Raw genomic sequence first — 22,010 nt, forward strand, 5'->3', positions numbered from 1 at the left:
CTAGGGAAAAAAAGAAATTTGGGAAGTCAGATCTCACATTTCAAAGCCACACCACTCATCTCCCTCACACCCACACCCAAGCACAGGCTCTGGAGTCAGGCAGACAAGGAATTGGGTCTTACCTGTGACTTAAAGCCTCAGTTTACTCAACTGTAAAATGGGAGACAATATCAATAATAGTAGCTTCCTCACAGAGATGTTGGGAAGACTGGATAGTATATAATTTGTGCAATGAATTTGGCACACACAGTAGTGATATTTTAATAACCACAACAGCTAACATTTATTACTTTCTTACAAAGCGCTTGGCGTTGTTCTAGGGCTTCAATGGGTTAACTCTTCGATACTCTGAGGTAGGCACTATTACCACTGGCATTTTGCAGATATAGCAAATGAGGCACCAAAAGGCGAAAGCACCTGTCTCATAAAAATATACGAGGCAAGTGATGGAGCTGGGATTCTGTGACCATCTGACCACAGGGCCCAGACTCTAAAACCACAGGGATATTCTGCCTAATTTATCACAAATAAATGTTAGTTACTGTTATTATTATTATTATTATTGTTTCTGTAATGATCTCCTTTCCAAAACATAGCCTGTAATATCCACACAAGCCCAGGGAACTCACCATTCAGCTAGTAACCACTTAGGCACAGAGACAGGTGCTGGGCTCCTAAGTCAACCAGGCAATGACTCGCTAAGTCAACAATCTCTTCAAGTGTTCCCTGAGAATCCCTCTGCATCCGTTGCTCTGTTAAACACCGCGTGGGGCTTCAAATGCTCTGGTCACTGATCCTGCAAAGTCAGCTCAACCTCCAGGAAACAACCGGGGAACGAGGGAAGGAGGGAGCACCCGGAAGGACGGGACAGGACCTCAGGACGCTGGATGCTGTGCCTGGCTTGGCGCCACCTCTCTAGGTGACCTTTTCCAAGTCAGGTGACCTCTCCGGTTTTCATCTTTAAGTGAGAGGACTGACCTAGAGGCTCTTAAGCCCTGAGATTCGAATCCACCATTCTATTCTGACTCTCTTGTAATCAGACTACCTTTCCTCCGAACAGTCCATTTCTGCGAGAATATATTGTAACCCTTCATTTCTCTAACACACTGACTGAACACAATGCCAGGCACTGTGAATAGTGCCCAGGATTAAAACACAAGACAAAGCCTACACTTCGTAATGAGCTCGGAGAGCACGATGAAGTCTTACCACAGGAAATCTCGGCAATCGGAAGACCAGGGAAGAGGGCAGCCCTTAGGACACCTGCGCATGCCCGGTGGGCCGCCATCGGAGCCCTGGGTGTGGCCCCGAAGAACTCTGCACCAATCTTAGGACCCAGGGTCCCGGTGTCCCAGGTGCCCAGCAATCTGGGAAGGGGGTGCCATGCTAACCTTATGGGGCAGATAAGAATGTCTGTGAAAAATAAGGCAGAAGCCAGACAACCAGGGAGATGCTTGAGCTGAGGGTTAGGTTTGTTTTCTGAAAGTAATAGTGTCGTGTGCAATAAACCAAAGAGATGAGAACTCAGCTGGCACTTAATTACTTGACTTTCTTCACTTTGATAAAGTATACCAATGGCCATTTTGATAGCGATCTTTTATGTATGTGTGTGTGAGTGCGCATGCGTGCCTGCTTCTTTGCGAAGCACTTCAACAAAAGATGCTACCGACTTTACATCACACTTAAGATATATTTGCTTTTACAGAAACTCCTTGGAGGGAAATAATTCAGTGAGTATAATACTTCCATTAAAAAGAAATTGATTTTAAAATGTGCTTTTCAAACTTTTGACAAAAACAATTCTTTGATTTTCTGTATGTACCACAAAAGGCAAACATTGTTGTGTGGACAATGTAACAAATAACATGAGTTGTCAAATGAGACATTAAACATTTATTGATTTAATTTTTAATAAAGACTTTTAAACATAACCCAAAATGTCCATCAATCTTTGACATGGGAGGAAGTAGCATTTTGGTAAATTCCATCTCCTACCACAATTGAAGTCGCAGAAGATGTTTATGGTTCTTAGAGAGGGCAATGACGGTATTCTTTACAGGATGGTCAAATATTTGCAGCGTATAATTTTAGAAGGCACAAAAAGGTAGAACATAAAAATGTATTATTTTGACAGGTATTTAGGTAATGGATACACCCTCTTTGCTATGTCTCTACCAAAGTACCCAGTGCATGGGAGTCTACAGAGAATTTAGTTCCTAAATTGGCTCCAAAAATGTTTTAAGCAATGGCAACATTGTTAGAAAACATGAATAAACTTCAAGGATGACAACTCCGAGGAACTCTTGGATATATAAATTATAAATTATAGCTTTCTTAAGCCTAGAAAGAAAAATAAAATAAAATTTTAGTAGCGATCATCCCCGGGGTGAAGAATTATGAGTGATTTTTTTCTTCTTTATAATTCTGTCTGCTTTCCAAACTTCCTATAATGAGAACATGTAACTTTAACAATTTGAAAAAAAAAATCTTTTTACACTCTCAAGATACCTGATGTAAAAAGTGAAAAGGCTTTGGAATCAGACAAACTTGGGTTCAAATCCCTGCTTATACCCTTTCTAGCTTGGTGCCCTCAGATAAGTTACTCAGCAGCCGAAGTTGAACATGAAATGGAAATAATAATACATGCTTAAAGCATCATTTTGACTACTAGAGGTGAGATATTGTAAATGCTTAGCACAGAGTAGGAGCCCAATAAATGACAGTCACTCTTCCATTTGTAGTACACAGTCAAGAGAAGTTAGGCTCTTCTGATAACAGTAAATAAATTTGCTGGTGTTTATAAATTGATGCTTCAGGCCATTTGTTTATGGAAACACTGAGTTTTTACTACGTAATTTTCAGAAATTTTCTAACAATTAAAAGTTCAGAAAAAGAGTAAGTAAGAGGCTTCCACCTCACTCTCCCTTTCATCACATTGATTAGATTCCTATAGTCTGAGACTCTCGGGTTTACTGGTATTTGCCACTTTGCGGCTGTGTTCAGAAATCCTCTGGTTGGCATGGGAGTTGGGAGAATGGGTTACAGTGAACCCTTTAGAGAAAAGAGAAAGAAACCACAGCTACCACAATCAAGATCTTTTCCATATTGTCATTCCTTATGATGAAAGTGAGCAAAATAAATTATGGGATTGCTTAAATGAAGGGCGAGGGACTAGATCAGAGATTCTCTGGCTTTTCTTTTTTTTTTTTTTTTAATTAATTAATTAATTAATTAATTAATTTATTTATTTATTTATGACTGTGTTGAGTCTTCGTTTCTGAGCGAGGGCTTTCTCTAGTTGCGGCAAGTGGGGACCACTCTTCATCGCGGTGCACGGGCCTCTCACTATCGCGGCCTCTCTTGTTGCGGAGCACAGGCTCCAGACGCGCAGGCTCAGTAATTGTGGCTCACGGGCCCAGTTGCTCCGTGGCATGTGGGATCTTCCCAGACCAGGGCTCGAACCCGTGTCCCCTGCATTGGCAGGCAGATTCTCAACCACTGCGCCACCAGGGAAGCCCCTTCTTTTTTTTTAATGGTAGTTATGTTGATATTTTCATCCTATTCATGTGCAAGTAGTTCAGTCAAGTAGGTTTATGATAAAATACATGTATTTAACAAAATATGGCTGGTGGGGGTATGTTGCCCTTGGTTATATGTTGCTGTACATGACTACAGCAAGAAATATGGATTTAACTGGCTTTAATATCAAGTCAAGTATTTGTTGACACATGGAAATGAAAAATATCAAGGAAAAGCTTGATATATAGGTCAAATTCCATTTCAACTCACTCCAAGGGACTGTCCAAAGTCTTCTGCTGCCCTGAAATTGTGTTCTAAATGATGCTTGTCCCAGTCATAGATAACAGGACTTCTCATTACAAGGGGATTTGCTACATAAATGAATACTGGTATAGATTTTTAGGCAGTACAATTTATTGTAGAAAGTACAGCTCAAAAAAAAAAAAAATCATTATGTACTTAACCTCTCCCTCTCTCTCAACCCTGGAGGCATATCTTGCTTTCTACCTGAGGTGTGAACTGTTCTCTCCTTTTCAATGTTTGATTGCTTTTTGTTCCTCTCACTTTGCCTAGTACAGAGCAGACGCTCAAAAAATAGCTGATGAAGAAATGAGCTGAATGAAATGCGGTACCAAAGCAAATAAGGGAAATTCAGAATAGTTTCCTGCATAGAAGGAGAAACAAAATTTAGAAATTGATTCAAGATGAGTATGGCGAGCAGGGTCAGCATTCCCAGCTAGCCGGCTCAAGGAGTCCGGGGCTCCGCGGGCCCTCTGTTGGCTCCCTACTTCTAAGTGTTCATGGGGGTTTGTATAAAACATCCAGCACTTGGATTACCCACACCCCGCCAATCTCCGAGGAATGCCACAGAGACATTTCAGTCATTAAGTACCTGAAGCACCTTCATAAGGGTCCTACAGTGAGCCCAAGCTGGGGTGGCCAATGAACAAATCCTGTCCTTTTAAAGGACAGACAGAAAGGGCCACCACGACCACCTGGGAGGCGAGAAAGGGCAGGAAGGTTAGCCGGCAGCAGCCCCGGGCGAAAGGGAATGAGCGCAGCCCCTGGGGTGGGATTGACTCTCTGGCAGCCAGACTTAAAAGCAGTTTCTGAGCCCTTGCCTACATTACCAGGGCTGGGGGGAAACCACAGGAGACTTCAGAAAAGTATGCGTGATGTCCAGTGTCAAAATTCCTAACTTCTTCTCTTTCATTCTCCCCTTTGGCAAAATGATTGCTTTAATAAAGAGTTTCCTATAATTGTTTATAATGCAACCCTGTTGGAATATGCTTTTCTATCTGATAGTCTTTCATTGTGAGCCTTTTTTTAGTTGAAAGCTAAAATAATGCATCAAATATACAAGTTTTGCTTCTATCTTGGAACAACAAAATAGACCTAAATGGCTATTTTTATAAAGGTCTGTACTGTGTTCAAAGGAACCACCTACTGATGCCAAGGGCTTCCTTCCCTCATCGAGGGATGTGGCACGGGAGTGAGTAGTTAAGCTCTGAGAGATGCCAAGCTCGCTGGGCACTGGGGGCTTCCTGGGCAAAGAAAGGGCCTGTCCCTTTATTATTGGATAGAGTATAAGAGTTAGGAGGGAGGGTCTGGTGAGGTTAGCCCCAGGAGTGGTGTCTTTTTACATATATTTTACAAATATTCCCATTATTCATTTGAAAATATTTTAAATGGTAAATCGGCTTCTCCTTGGGAGGCATGACCTGTGGCCATTAATTAATAACTTGGGAGCTAACCATGAAAGCACTTTTGAGTTCACCCACCAGGTTTGCTCAATGCATTTAATCCTCCCTATGACCTTTGTGCAGGAGTCATTATCTCTGTGTGAGAGCAGAGCGAGCCGAGGCTCAGAGACAGTAAAGCACTTTGCCCAGCGTTAGACAGCTACGGAGCGAGCGCTGGATGGAGCCACATCTCGGATCCAATCCACAGATTCACAGCCCATCGTCTTGTGCACAGTTCTAGCTACTCACTAGCTGTGCAGCAAGCCCAAACTGAACTCGCTGGGCCCTTCCCACCTGCAAACCACGTTGGGGCACGTACTCTCCACGGGCCAAGCTGGTGGGTGTGCTGTGTCGATACAAACCTTCTTAGTCATTGGGCTACGACGGACACCGTTTCTCCCTTGTAAGAACTAAAATGACTGAAGGAAAATTGGGACACTTCTAAGGCAAATGTGTAAGCTCAAGGGCTATGAAAATTCAAGAACTCAAAAACCAAAGATAACTTTCTTGACTAGACAAGAGTTGGGTATAAGCTCTGCAACAAAGTAGCTCTTGGATAGGAAATATTACTACTAGGGGTTTTTTTTCTTTCATTTTTACTAAGAACTGAAACCTACAAAATGACAAACCAGGATTACCCTATTAAAAGACAACTTCAATTGCTCCTTTGTTCTAAGAAACTGTGTGTTGGGTACTGACTGGCAATACCTTATACCTTGATTTTCATATTAATTATGCATTTTTCCTTCAAAAATTGACTGCCACACTACACGCTGTGAGTCAGATTTGAGAGCTGCCAAGATAAATGTTCCGAATGGCTGACTTTTTAAAGACAACCTGTCAGTTCACCAAATAATTCATTGGGGGTTTGTCCCAGTAAATGTTATGTCTCCCCTATACCTATACTTATACCTACAGCAATTGTTACAGCCCTTTCCTGATGTAGCATCTTACAACTAAGGCTAAAGATTTTTCCTTTCAACCCCTAATATACAAGTAATGAAACTTATAATCCCTTTTGACAGCATGAATTTACTTTGGCTGTTATTGTTTAATTCCTATACTGATTTGTGTGAAATACTCTGATTCCTAGGGAGATAAGTAATTCTGGCCTAGTCCCTCCAACTAAAACAAAGATGACTTTTGTGTTTTTGACTAAATAAATGTTTTCTTCCCTGAGGTTTGCTTTCATTAAATAATCATACCAATGTTTGATTTCCTTTAGTTAGCACCTTATTTTAATGAGGCTTGATTCCAAAACATATAAGAACATACGCACACAAGAGGTACTATATTGAGTAAGCCAAGAGTTCCAGCCAAGTGTCCTATCTTTTATGTGGCACCAAGTGACATTTTGTGAAAAGCACAATGGTAACTATTCATTCCGCCAGCCTTAAAAAGATAGGCATGAACTGCCTGCCAGAATGGAAAAGCTTAAGCTTTGAAATCAGACAGCTGGTTTCAAATACCATTCTCTACCACCACTATCTCTGTGACCTTGGGCAAACTACTTGTCTCCCCTCAGAGCTTTTTCATCCAAAAATAGGGGTAACAGATGTACCTCAACGGGGTTGTGGAAGAGTTAAATGAGAATTTTGAGATTAAAAAACCAAGCATATAACCTGGCATATTAAGGAGATACTAAAGAATTGATCATTTTTTTCTGCCTCTCTGTAAAATGCCATTAGTAATTCATTTTGTTGTCTACGCACAAAAAAAATGTAAAGGATATTAACTGTGGTGCTCTTTATGACAGCAAAGAACTGGAAATGGTCTAAGCATAGGGAAATGATTACATTAAGGTATATTCATATATTGAAATGTATGCAGTCATTCCAAATATTTCTCAAATAATGTTTTTTGACAAGAGAAATTGCTACCCTAGAATTTAAGTGAGGAAAACAGACAAGAAAACCTGTATAATAACAATAATAGCTCACATTTACTGAGCATTTACTATGAGGCATGCACCATGCTATGTACTTTACATTCATTATTTTATTAATTCTTACAATAAACCTACTAGATACATACTATTATTATCCCTATTTTATAGAAGTAGAAATTGAAGTTTTGATAGTTTAAGCAATTTACAGTCACTACATGAGTAGCATAGCCAGGACTGAAATCTCCAAGTGTCTGATTCCAAAGCACTTTTAACTACTATGTCACACTGATTGCTCAGTACAAACTGCCTAGGTCCACCATGAAGCTAGTTTAAACACACACACACACACACACACACACACGTATGCGCATACTCACAACCGCACATACATCCATGTCTGGAAGGAAAACACACCAGATACTAACAATGACAATCTCTGGGTGGTGAAATTTTAGCTGACTTTTAACTCTCTTTTATCCATTTCAGTATTTTTTCCAAATTCAACGAGTATGCAATTATTTTTACAGTCAGCAAAAACGTTTTTCAAAAAAAAACTTGTGAGAGTATTTTGTAAAATCTAAAGCACTACCAAAGAGTAGTAGTTTCATGAAGCATGAGTTTATTCCTTGACTTATTACAGATTTGAGTTCCTCGTGCTACTATTCTTTCAAATTATTTTTTCTTTCCATCGAGTCCAAGGTAAAAAGCATGTAAAAGACTATTTTGTACACGAGTAAAACAAAACATAGTACACAAACACCATATGTATAAGTTACAGACATTTGATATTAATATTAAAGTCAAAGAGTTTGTGTGAGAAGGAAAAAAACCCTCTTTGAATAATACAGGATTTTCCATTTAGAGAAAACACATCCATTAGTGACATGATGCCATCAGTGCATTCTCTGTCATGGTCACAGTTAGTGAAACTGTCATAGAGCCATTTACATAGACTCCAGCATGCTATTTGGACATGATTCAGCCTGATTACTGTCTGTCCCAGGAGATGTGAGTATAATGATGTGCTGGAGTGACACCTAGTATCACCTAAGGAGTGATTTCCTGTCCCACCACCAATTAGTTTCCAAAGCAATGATTCCATAAAGAGAACTGAATGATACACAAAAAAGCAATTCCCTTGAACCAAACAAGTTCATGTGAATTGAAATTATAGGTGAAGTATGAATTTACTTTACAAAATTATTTTTTAATAAATTAAAAATATTTACATATGTTTTTTAGTAAACTTTTCAAAAGAAAAATGAATGCAATCTAAAAGTTACTCCAATTCATCTCGTTTCATTTCGTAATATAGTTCTATGACTGGCAATAAGTGGATCAATAAGGATAGTGTCACTAAGGCATCTGACTAAGTCTTTCCTAACTGTATCCTCTTAGACAGCTTGGGGGCAAGAAAGTAAACACGAGTGCAAGATGATCAAACTAGTTCAAACAAAGAAACAAAAAACAGCTAACAAAATTCATGTATGGATGTCAAAAAGTCTCTTGTAGAAAGTCACAGGGCTCTCTCTTTGGCCTGTCTTGGTCCACATTTTATCAATGACAGAGGAAGTACCTTTCTCAAAAAGTGTAATTGACAAATAAGTGAAAAATGTACCACTGAGAGATTGAACTTTTAGAAATTAGAATTCAAAATTGTCTTGATGGAGAGGAAAAATGATTTGCCGAAAAGGGACAAAATGTAACGAGAATAAAGGTAAAGTCCCCTACGTGTGTTCCCAAGGTTAACTGCACGGATACAGAATACGGGAGAGCTGGCTTTGTAGGGGTTGTCCAGAAAGAGACTGGGAAGTTTTATTTGACTTTGGATATAAACTAACAACGTGCTGCCCCTCATTTAAAATGGAGGCCAACACAGGATCTGACTAGATCAGCAAAAGAAGGTGCCCTGGATGGGGAGTTAGCTGTAGCCGTGTGTCCTCCGCCACTCAGAGAACTCAGGAGCAGGGTGTTGAGTTCAAGATGCCTCGCTTTTAAAATGGCACAGGCAGAGTGGTGGGCGACTAGAGTGTTAACAGGATGGCGAATCTCAGCCAAAAGAACTGGGACCACGTAAGCCTGAAAAGAGAAGACTTCGAACAAGAGATACAATAGCGATGGTCAAATATGTGAAGACCTACCACACTCAGGTGCATGACTATTCTGTGGCACTCCGAAGGGCGATAGGAGATGAACAGGGAAGCTACAGGGAGGCAGATTTCAGTATCTGATGTGCGTGATAATGAGTATTGGTCCAACCACAAATGAGACAAGGTCCAAATCTAAAGGGGCTCAAGATCTAGGAGCACTGCAGGCTACCATGGGCAGCGGTCCTCAGTGTCACAAAACTGTGACCACCTCATTCCTGGCAGGGTTCGAATGGCAGCTGGCTGACTGGGATACTGTGGAAGGGATTCCTGCTTCTGGGGGGACCGTCAGACCACAGCATCCACTCTCTCTTTCCAGTCCCCACCTTCTATGCTTCTAATTTCACATCAGTAAATTTCATGAAGATACTCAGTGCATTTATGTAAGCAATAGCTAAATATGCCTCGCCTTAATAAATGAGAAATAACTATAAATTTAAAGACAATCCAGGAGATTCAGAAGGTGAAATCCTACCAAAGTTTGGAAATGATAAATTAATGTTGTCATGACAACCTTAGTTGATATCGCCCATTGCAACTGCAACAGTTCTTGCTCTGGGACTACCAGAACAATAAATGAGTTTATATATTCAGTGCCACAAACCAGCACTAAATACTATTTTTAATGCTTTTATTTTTAATTTTAGAGGTAGTAGGTTTATCCTCTCTCCTTGAGTATTCTCAGGTTGAATATGACACTATACTGAGGCTGTGGTATTGCAGTGGGGCGATCGAGATTACATCAAGAGCCCAGGAAGTCACTGGCAGCCCCCTGCATGTACTGAATCCAGTCCACCATTCAGACATCACAGGAGAAATGAATGAGAAAGGACAAAGACCTTCTAGATCAGGACATTAGCAGTCACAGTAGCCAGCATAACATCTTCCACTTTCCCCTTTAAAAAGTATAGGACTGCCCACGTTCCTGTAATAAACACAGGTCGATCATAAGTGGCAGTATGTCAGATCAGACTATCTTACTGCTGTTTATGGGTTTTCTCGGTTATGTATTAGCAAGCACTACAATATAGGAAAGTGAGCCCTCACTGAGAACAACACTGCCTCCGATCAAAACCATTCTCTCCTGAGTATACTAAAGCTTTTCCCCCTTTCTTGTAAGCAACAAAGGCTACAATAAAAGAACTTCCCAAACACCCACAGTTAAGGAAAGAATGGCTCCTACAAAGTAAGTGTGAAATCTGTCCCTGGTATCTAATTTGTATATGAACCTTCCTTTTCAGGGTATTTTAGTGGCTTCCTTTATCTATAATTTATCAGCAAAGAATAGAAATAAAAGGTTATTTTGATGGCAGTGCACCTGACTATTCAGAGACTCAAAAACTTGCTTTGTTTATTCTTATATTACCCTGGAGAGGATGTAAACATGCCTTTTTTTCCATGGCTTCGTGTTGTATTCATAATCCCAGACGAATATTTTCACAAATGCAAACCATTAGGCAGGACGGGCCTTAAGCAGAATGTGGAGGCAACTTCCTTCTGGTCCTTTTTCACCCAGGGATGGCTGAATTCTGGCCCTCCTGGCCCAGGTTTCTTATCTCCTTCTTATCAGTCTCAGGGAAGGGTCTATAAAATCATTCAGTCTAAGGAGCACATGTCTGACCAGTTTAAGTTACCACTTTCATAGCATTGCATTTTAGGCCCTGATGCTGGGCACTTTATACCTTGTTTTATTTAGTCGTAAAAAATCATAACAGGGCTTCCCTGGTGGTGCAGTGGTTAAGAATCTGCCTGCCAATGCAGGGAACACGGGTTCGAGCCCTGGTCCGGGAAGATCCCACATGCCGCGGAGCAACTAAGCCCGTGAGCCACAACTACTGAGCCTGTGCTCTAGAGCCCGCAAGCCACAACTACTGAACCCTCAAGCCACAGCTACTGATCCCACGTGCCACAACTACTGAAGCCCGCACGCCTAGAGCCCGTGCTCGGCAACAAGAGAAGCCACCGCAACGGGAAGCCCACGCCCTGCAACGAAGAGTAGCCCCCGCTCGCCACAACTAGAGAAAAGCCCGCGCGCAGCAACGAAGACCCAATGCAGCCAAAAATAAATAAATAAAACAAATTAAAAAAAAAAAATCATAACAAGGCAAGTAGGTATTATTAATTTCACTCCATAAATGAGAAAACTGAGGTTCAGGAAGATTAAATAATTGGCTCAAGTTCATTACAGCCAGCCAATTACATGAGTCAGAACCAGGCTTTTCAACTATCAAATCAAATCTGTTTTCTTTCTCTTCTAACCCATACTGGTCTTAGGAAAGAGAATAGAGTTCTTATCATGTAGGCTTTTGCATATTAGAGAGCAGGAAAGAGAGAGTGTTGATATATGAAAAGCCCTTTTGAGTAGAATGGATTCTGAAATCACACCATAAGGCAGCCACCTTTCTTGCCCACACTTAAGACCAGCCTTCTCACAGGGAACAAAGAAGCGGATGTACCATAATGTAGGAAAATCAGCCCTATACTTGCCTTCCCCTTCCCCTCCCAAGTTGCACATGTGGCACAAATGGGACCCAGAGACCAGTGGGGCAGCCAAACAGTGTCTGGTGTCAGGGGTCTGGAATCAGGGAACAGCCAGTATCCAGGCAAGCTCTTCAATTCCACAAATACCTATTAAACTAGCTGAGTTTCCTGCCCATTGCTGGCAGGTGTTAGTAGAAGCTTGAAAGGGACCAGCAAGCGCTTACTCTAGGGCTTGTAGCTCAGAGGCAAGACTACTGGCTTAAGAAGGCTTGGAGATATGTGATGGGATCCTTACCCAAGGCAATCTGAGATTCCTACACAAGACCTCAAATCAGGGACTTGGAAATGTGAGAGAGAACCTGGGGCACAAAGTGAAAATGTGGTACCCAAGAATGAGACAGTTCTGGCTTCCCAGGTAAGGCCAGACAGACTGCATGGTCAACCCAATGGAGAGTCACTCGGGTGCAGGTGGAAAGGAGTTGTAGCTCCTGCCAAGCGCCCGAACTGGTCCCAGATCCTGCAACTGGGGAAGCCATCACCACACCAGGGTGGTCACCACTTTCTCAGGCCAGTCTCTGTACAGGTATGACTTTCAAACTTTTATTTTTAGCATAAGAACCTTTCCTCCTACCAGAATCTTATACTAATGCCTAATATGTAAAAGCAAATCAAAACAACTGCCCAGGGGCATTCTTCTCAGAACCAAAGGGCTCAACAGGACACAGCACACAAACCACCAGGAGAGAGGCGCTGAGTCCCACTGCCTATCAGAGTCACCGGCACCTGATTCCGCTGAATTTTTCCCGTGATAGTCATGGTTTCTTCCCATCACCTCCAGGTTTCTCCCTCCTGCTCCATCCTGGTAAGCTCTGTTTTCCCATCACTGGTTGGCTTTTCCACTTGAAAACAAAGGTCTGCATATCTCTTAGGACATATTATCTTCTGGGTCCTTGTGACAGCCCGTGTACCTTCCTCAAGCCTTCTGGGCCAAATGATCCACAGACTGCTGTCCTCAGTGTCTTAAGGCATAACTGAGGAGTACTAGTTGTTGGTCACGTCATTTTGTTTGATGCACAATGGCTTTATCGTGTACATATTATTGAGGCTCAAGACAGTGGAGGACCTGGGACTTCTCCCACTGGGAAAGGGTCCATGGCAGGATGGGGGAATCTCAGAGACCTAGGCGTGGCTCTTGGTGTTTTGTCTGTACCTCACAAGCAAGAGGCTTCCCGGGACTCCACTCGCCCTGCCCTTGCTCCTCCCGTCTACCTCAAGTCCTCCCTGTAGCACACGGTATCCCTGTTTCCCTCTCCTGATGGTGACTGGGTGGGCCTGGCAAGACAGATGTGCCAGACTCGTGATTTTAGCCCCATGCACACTGTATGAAGGACTCCTGGCTGTAGTTTTCACAATCTGTCTCTCTGATTCTGAATCTTTTCTAAAGCACTTTAATATCTGTGGATTTAAGAAACTGAGCAACTGCTGCTTCTCTATACCTGTAGGGCTGACTTAATCATTCAAAAATCTCCTGGGCTTGGCTCACACAGGATGCATCTACTGGGAACAAGGAGATGATCTATAACGATGCTGTCCAATACGACTATTATGCGAGCCACACAGGTAGTTCAAAATTTCCTAGTAGCCATGTTAAAAAAAAATAAGATAAAGAGAAACGTGAAATTAATTGCAATAATATATCTTATTTAACCCATTATATCCAAAATGTTACTGTCTCAGCATGTAATCAATAAAATTTGTTCACGAGCTATTTTGCATTCCTCTTTGCATACCAAGTCTGAACCCGTGGTGTATTTCACACTCATAACACATCTCAGTTTGGACTAGGTGCATTTCAAGTGCTCGGCAGCCACAGGCAGCTAGTGGCCATGGTCCTGGACAGCACAGTTCTTCAATCTCTTCTCTGTTCCCATCCCTCCTCTCGTTTCTCTCCTGTAACAACTCACTTCCTTTAGTAGGGATGCTGTGGGCAGGGGTAGTCAGTGGGGACCAGGATCATCAGAGAAGACTTTGATACACACCCGAAGGGAGAGCCCACATCACAAAGGAGCTTTTGTGCCAGGCTAGGGAGCTTAGATTTTATCCTGGAGAAACAGTGACTCCGCTGAAAGATTTGAAGCAGCAGAGAGTCCATGATCAAATTTGCCTTTTAGAAAGGCGGCAGTGTGGGGAAGGGGTTGGAAGCAGGCCAGGCAGAAGGCAGGGAGACCAGTTACAAGGCTACTGCAGTAACCCTCAAGAGAGTGATGAGGGCCTGAACCTAGGCAGTCGTGGTGGTAATGGCCTAGAGAGGTGAGCACAGATTCAAGGGTTTGAGAAGACAGTTTTTACACAGCTTAGTCATCAATGAAAAGTAAGGGTTGAGAAAGAGTGAGATCCTAGAACAGCTCCCGGAGTTTAAACTTGGTCAAGTGGGTTTCATCAATTGAGGTAGAGAACCCAGAAGGAATATGCTGGCTGCAGAAGTAGAGTTCTGAACTCCCTGAGTTTAAGACACCTGCAGCAGATGTCAGAAGAGTTCAGAGTTGCAGATTTAGGAATCGATGGCATATAGGTGGTAGCAGAAGAAAAGAAGAGGTGAGCAGAGTGTTGAAGGGGGAACCCTAGAGGGTACCGAGGTCTGGGAGGAGGAGGGGAACCAGCAGAGAAGTCTAATGCAGAGCAGTTGGGCAACAGGAAAGACATCAGGAAAGGAATGACTCAGAAAACAGGTGGGCAAGGTTTCAAGGAGTAGTGATCAGTAACACCAGAGACTCCTGGCCAATGAATCTGGCGGTCTGCAGGACAGACGTGGCCATTATGAGAGGACAGGGCTGTAGAGGGCTGGGGAGGTGGGGGTGTAGTGTGAAGACCTGTTCTTCAAGGAGCTGCCTTCTCAGCCCAGGAGGGAGATGCAACGTGACCAGACTGACAGGGAAGGGGCCGCAGGGATTTTGTTTGTTTTGACTTCTCTTGTTATTAAAGAACGAAAAGGCTTATGAATGCTTATGAGACAAGCGAGAAGGCTGGTTGAGACCCTGAAGGAAAGCGAGATCACGGAGCAAGATGCCTGAGGAAGCAAGAGGGGATGGTGTCCAGACAGATGAGCCTCTGACTGGAGGAAAGTAAAAGGTAGAAAAGGAATGAGGAAGAAGGCCCTGCCATTTATAAGGAAGATACAACGTGACCATTGCAAAACTACTTTTCTTTATTTAGAAATATATGTGAAATATAATTACAGGTGGAGGCTTTTTTTCTTTAATAGTACTACACATCATGTATAAAATTGGATAAACGCTGAACATAGAAAAAAGTCACTAGTTTTCTGGAGCTCCAGACGTGTGGTCTTGGTATATTACCAAATCTTTCATATCTCTTTGGACTTGGCCTCAACATCACCTCAGGGGACGTTCATCACTGGGAAGAGCCACAGCGTGGTATATAGCTGGTGGCCTCTCTGATTGGTCGGTGTCTGTGCCGAACTGATAGGTAAATATTTCCCGTATCACCACGAATTACCCTAAAGGGTGGTGTAAGAAAAAAGCCACCGATCAACTCTGCAGATTGATCAAGCTATGTAACTTCCTAGAGCCCCCTCCTTAAAAGGATACATAATCCCTACCTTGCAAGATAGCTGTTAGGTTTAAATGAGATGATCACTAAGTGGTGGCCATCATGGTGATGACGATGATTGTATTCACTTTGTTCTGAATTTCTAGGAATTGGGTGCTGCTGTTAATGAATTAGTGCGTGGCAACAATTAGCATCTTGATCCCGAAAGGAGAATTAAAGACTCAATCCTAGCGTTAGGAAGGGCCCTTAAAAATCCTAACGGCCATCTGACGTTTGCATCCTTTCTTCATCCAGTACATATTCAGTCGCTGCCCTCAAACTGCCTGGGCTGACACCTGCTGTACAATGTACTCACTACTCAACCTTCCTAGGCTTCAGTATTGCCTGTCGGTAAAATGGGGGGGAGGGGGGGGGCAGTAGCACTGCTCTGAGGAAGAACAGAGATGATGCAGGTATTGAGACATTGCCTGGTATATGGTAGAGCTCATGCTTAAATACATTTAATCATGGGGTCTTACCACCTCATGAACTAGCACAGTCCATAACAGGACCACCTTCCTTATACTGACCCCAAATCTGTCTCCCTGATACTCACACCCGTCGGTCCTAGTTTTACAATCCCTGGAGTAGTTACACGGAATCAGAATCTGGGAACTGGAACAGTATGTTGACTCATTTACTGAGCTCTGCTAGAATCACTGGGCAGTGTCCCACAGATGGCTGGCTACTTGGGACCACAGTCAGTGCTGACCTCTTCCTATTTACATTACTATGAAAGTTTCCATCTTCAGTGGTGTTTCCATACTGCAGGAGACCTCTTCAAGCATTCTAAGCCAGTTGGATGCTACCCAGAAACGCACCAGTTATACTGCTTACAAGACTTATTTTGCGCTTTATGTCATGGTCAGTTCAGCACTTGGCACCAAAGTACCTATTTCAGGTCTCCGTATCTCCTCTAAGTTTCATTACTGAACATTGCAGACCACCAGTACCCAGGAGAGTCCTAGTGGCATTTCAGCTTTTGAAGCAGTGGTAGTACATTAGAGGACTGATGTTAGAGTCAAAACACCCTGGAATGCCTCGCCTGTGTTCCTCCCAACCCTGCTGCCCTTCCCTCATCTCTATATTCCCAATAATAGCTATTGAAATCTGACCCAAAGCCTTTCAATAATCAGCTCAAATAACTGTCACTCTAGGAAGGTCCCCATCGCCCTCCAACCTGAAGGAAATTTTCCCTTCTGAGCTCTCTTAGACCTTTGTTTCTGAGATACATGTGTTATTTCTCCTGCTGGACTATAAACTCCTTCCGGGCAGAAACAGTGCCTTGTACAAAGTGAGACTTATTAAAAGTTGAAAGAACTGAATTTTGTCCTGAATACAATATGATGGGTGTGGCAATTTTTCCCTACCTCACTTTTCATCCCTAGATGGATCCCCAGATGATTTATTTTTTTAATGTACAAGAAGCTTTTAAATGAAAAAGTTGGGTAGCTCTGCAATACAGTCTTGGATTTTGGAGCCGATAAGCTGAATATTTATAAAACTGATAACTCTAATTGTTTTATGTATAAAATACTGGCATAAGGCCTCAATCCTTTCATTTTTGCTAACTAATGGGACCCATCACTCCACCTTAAAATAATGACAGCCTCCTTAATTCTAACTCACAACTGCCAGCCTCCATCAGTACCTCAACTCTGGAAAATGCCAAGGCCTCAGAATCCTCACAGCTGATGAATGGAGAGGCTGATAAGAACCAATGAAGAAAAATGGGGAAAAAACTCCTTGACAGACGCCTCCTTCAAACTCTTGTCCCTTTTATCCAATGTCAACATTAATTTCTCTGTTAACAAATATTTATTGAGGTCATGACTAGGTGTCAAGCTGCAAGCTAGGCTCTGAAGACATGACGATGAGCAGTACACAGGCAATATCAAAGCCCATCTTTAAAAAAACAAATTCACCTTTCTAGTTTATTGATTCTATAGGTCTACTTATCAAGGGCTTGCTATGCCCAAAGCTTGTAGATGGTTCAAAGATAGCATACAAGGTACATCAGTGCCCTCCAGGGACTTGCAATCTCGTTGGGAAAGCAAGAATTGTGAACACAATTGTATAAGAGAGTATCTATTGGTCTAAAGAATGATGTAGACAAAAGGGCAGAAGAGGAAGAATCCAATGAGAGTAACATGATTAGGGCAAGCAGACTTAACTTGGAGATTGTGCTTAGGTCAGAGGAAAAAGGAAAAGACATTCTAAAAGGGAGAGCATGAACAAAAGGGTACAAAGTCATCTTAGAAGGACAGTGAGATCCAATTAGTAGGAATAGAAGGTTCACGTTAGAAAAGTAGAAAATAAGGTTGGTAAGTAAAATTTGGGCAAGAGTGAGGTATATTCAAACCAGGTTGAGGGGCTTCCCTGGTGGCACTGTGGTTAAGAATCCACCTGCCAATGCAGGGGACACAGGTTCGAGCCCTGGCCCGGGAAGATCCCACATGTCGCAGAGCAACTAAGCTCGTGCACCCCAACTACTGAGCCTGTGCTCTAGAGGCCGCGAGCCACAACTACTGAGCCTGTGCACCACAACTACTGAAGCCTGTGCGCCTAGAGCCCATGCTTCACAACAGGAGAAGCCACCGCAATGAGAAGCCCGCACACAGCAATGCAGAGTAGGCCCCGCTCACTGCAACTAGAGAAAGCCCGCGCGCAGCAACGCAGCCCCAACGCAGCCAAAAATAAATTAATTAATTAATTAAAAAAAAATAAAAACCAGGTTGAGACGTTGGACCAAAGGTGGTGGGAGGGGGAGGGGGCATAAAAAGAATTTGAACTAGTGGAAAGAGCACTAGCTTTGGAATCAGACAAATCTGAGTACAACTCAGACTTCCTGTGAGACAATCCTTGGATAAGAATTCTAAGGAGAAGAGACTTTAGGAAGGTTGATATGATGAAGTGCGAAGCATGGGGAGAACTCAAGTACAGAGAGATGGGATGTAGCAGATTATAATCATCCTAGAATAGGGAGGGCCGAGGGCCTGGGCTATTGGGGTGTGGGGAGTGAGGAATGCCAAGGAAATGTGGGAGCTGGCTCGGAAAAACTCTTATAAAGTAAGAGTTAACAGGACTTGGTGCCCGATTTTACTAATGGAATGAACGAGAGAGAGAAGAGTCAGGGATGGTTCCTAGGTCTCCAGTCTGGGTGATGAAGAGAACGTTAACAGTATGAAGGAAAGAAAAGTCTTTTCAGTGTGAAAGGAAGAGGTTTAGCAGAGGATATAAAAAGTTAATAGGCATGCAGCCGCTGGCCTAACAACAGGACATCAACCGTGAAAACTATTAAACAGGTGCATAAATGAGAATAGAGTTTGTGTCAGGACTAGAGAGAAAGATTTGTATGTATAAGGGTAAATAACACCATCACATTTAAGAATATTTTTATTAGAAAATAAAAACTCTAGCTGTTAAACAAAAATAATGGGAAGGATATAAATAGTAGACAGAAACGCATCCTCACAGATTATTTTTCTTAGTTATGGTACTTAGGGAATCCTATCCATTATCACAACACTGAACGAATAAACTTCTATAGAAATTCAACATATGGCCTATTTACATAACAAGCATCACAACTCCAAATTAGCCATTTTGATGTGTCAAGGAAATAACACCTTCATAGCAGACTACTTCAAAAAAATGGAAGAAAAAAGAAAAGTTTGTTTTTCTTCTATAATTATGTGTACTGGGTTTTTAACTGTTTCTATCGTGAAAATCACATTCTAATTGTGTAATTACACTCTAAGACAGAACAGTGATGTAATGAATTGATTGGCTGAATTATGCACGATCATTCAGAGATCAATAAATAGACTCCATCACTTAAATCTGCCCATATTATGTATCTGCCCTCATGTCCTATGTCATGCTTGTGAAAGCAACTGTTCTGTGTACAAAAATTATAACAGCCATCTGATTCAATTATCACAGTCAAATAACAGTAAAGGGTCTACAGAAGATGACTGGGAAAGAAGCACAAGGGAGCAGTGAGTAAGCAGTGTCTGTCTAATACAAAACCCACTCCACTCTAATCATATGGCGAGACAGGTGGTAGCAGCTTAGATCTTACCATGAGCAACCTCAACTTCTTCCATTTATCAAACTGTAACCAAAAGTTCTTGTCCTGCCTCATAAGACACTGATTAAAGCTGTGTAAAGGTAAACAGGATGAAGACCACCTAGGTGCCTTCAACACAAAAGCCATAAATGAATGTTCATTGATAACAACAGCACAACTCTATGATCAGAGGCTGAGAAACTGATAAAACTTAGAACCAAAAATGAAACATTTCTAAAGCTTAACTTCTGATGGAAAGTATTTCCATTTGCACGGCAAAGCAGGTCTTTGAGATGCTTCCTATTGGCAGCACATCAAAGACTGAAATGGTGTGGCCTAAGCATTTTCTTTTCCTGATCACTACAGAGGTTGCCCAAGCAGCCTCACAAGCCCACAGACACCTATCCCCACAAAGGCCACTTGAAAATAAGTGCAAGCACAGAAACAGTCAACTGAAGGCTTTCATTAGGGGGCTCCCTAAAACAAAATGAATACAAAAGGAGTCTTGATCATTTTGCCTAAGTAAGTACTTTAAACTAAGTTGATTCCTAGAAAATTATTTAACATTTTCAGAGGCAAGGATTAAAGAAAGAAAGAAAATTCCCAATTAATGTACTCCTTCCCCAGATGTTGAGTTTTTTTTACCATCCTCTTAAATATTCCCTGCATTCAAGTGATTGTATTTTTATGCAAATTATCCTTTGGAGCTAGTCGTGTGTGTGTGTGTGTGTGTGTGTGTGTGTGTGTGTGTGTGTGTATTTTTAAAGCCACACAAAGAATCGGACATATTTTTTGTTCTGCTGCCCCATAAAATAGATTTTAACAAAGCTTGAGTTTAATCCAAAACTCTAATTAGAGACTGCAGCAGTATTTGCCTTGTCCAAATAGAAAATCATTCCCAAAGTTGATTCTTCCCCACTTAGAGCTCCAACAAATATTTTCATACACAGATTTTTTAAAAACACTACAATTACTTGATAAAAACTGCCCCCACCCATACAACACACTGCTTTCTGGTTGATACAATTTTATAAGGCCAGTCAAATACTTTATCCAGAAAGCAACTGTAGACTTCACTTTCAGAGTATCTTTCAAAGTCACTGTATTTGTTACTTGAATATTCTTTATTTCTTTTCCAGAATGAAGCAATTTCTGACTTCCTGTCCCTTCTTTTCCCTGCCATATTGCACATCTGCTTTATCTCTAGATAACAAAATCAATCATAATGGCAATGAATCGTTCCTTGAAGACAAACTAAACCAGTCATAAAGGTTACACGACCTTACTCTTTTAAATACTGGCATAAAGCCTCTTCCTCTGCATAGGTTCTAAAATTTCAGAGTCGTTCTTTTCTTACTTGCAAGAGGACTGGTAAAAGTTTTTAATGTAACATTTTTTTAAATGTAAATAAGCAAGTGAAAAATATTACACATAATATTTTATGTAAAGAAAGAGACTGTGTTTGAAGTTCAAGGTTTTTCACTAGCTCTCAAGCTACAGATTCTGTAATACACTCAAAGGAAAATGCTGCTCAGAAAGAATCTTTACATGTCAGGTCTCCAAAACCTTGGCATCTGCTAAAACCCGGACTGCTGGGAATTGAAGGCTCAGGAAGTTCACAAACACACACACCAAACCCCCAAGAGGTGGAAACCTCCAGTTGAGAAGATGGGAGGTTTCAGTCGCATCCCCGTCCAGGTAAAGTCTCAGCCCTTAACCTCCTACGTCTGCAGTAAGTATTAACTGCCGAACAGAGTGGGAGAGAGCGGGGCCGATCTTCCAAGACTCGGAAAAGTCGAGCGTGTGGAGAGAGCGGGAAGACCCTCTCGCATCTCCGGAGCCACCGCTGTCTTGGGCTCGGGCCGCTGTCGGCCGACTCCGGGTCCGCCCGCCCAGACGCGGCAGCGCGACCGCTTCGTCCCGCGGCCGGGTCGCTCGGCATCTACTCCTGTTACGCCGCGGGCAACTGCAGCGACTTTGCCGGCACCGGGGGTCGCCGCATCCTGCTCCCGCCTGGCGCCCAAGGGGCGCGGGTTTCCCCGGACCCGCGGCCCCCGGGCCGGGCGGCGATTGAGGGCGAGACGCTGCCGGCGGAGGCGGCTCGGAGCGGGAGGGCGGCGGGAAGGGGTGGGTCTCCGTCCGCCAGGCGGGTGGAAGGGGACGCTCGCGCGGGGGAGGGCAGGCGAGGGACCGCGGCCGATTCAGATCCGGGGCGGGCGGGTCCACGTCGGAGCGCGGCGGCCACACGCTCGCTCCGGGCGCGCGAATGTGCGCCGCACCCGGCGCCTCCTCCCGCCCGCCGGCTAGCTCGCCCGCGCCGGCCCGAGAAAGGAAGGACGGCGACCTCCGTGTCCGGTCCGCGCGGCCAGCCCGCGTCGGCGCCGAGCGGGGGGCCACACCCAGCGCCCCGGGAGGCGGCTCGGGCTGGGCGGCCCAGGCTGCGGACCGCGCGGCCCGGGCTCAGCCACCGTCCCGGCCGCGCAGGCCCCGCCGCGTCCGCCCGAGCCCCGCGTCCCGGCCCGGGCCCGGCGGGCTGGCGGGGAGGGTGTCCC

The 22,010-nt window shown here is 43.2% G+C and overlaps 1 protein-coding gene and 1 long non-coding RNA gene across 5 annotated transcripts in view; one reads left to right on the forward strand and one right to left on the reverse strand.

The window, feature by feature from the left end:
* Positions 1 to 22,010, reverse strand: part of SPATS2L (spermatogenesis associated serine rich 2 like) — a 166,970-nt gene that overhangs the window by 144,367 nt on the left and 593 nt on the right. The gene's annotated exons all lie outside the window — the stretch shown is intronic.
* Positions 8 to 22,010, forward strand: part of LOC309631258 — a 92,837-nt gene continuing 70,834 nt past the window's right edge. The window contains exon 1 of the long non-coding RNA XR_014246153.1: positions 8 to 21,156. This is a non-coding gene — a long non-coding RNA (uncharacterized lncRNA). The remainder of the gene's footprint in view (positions 21,157 to 22,010) is intronic.

The sequence above is a fragment of the Balaenoptera borealis genome, assembly GCF_965194805.1.
Source record: "Balaenoptera borealis genome assembly, chromosome: 6".
Lineage (NCBI taxonomy): Eukaryota > Metazoa > Chordata > Mammalia > Artiodactyla > Balaenopteridae > Balaenoptera > Balaenoptera borealis.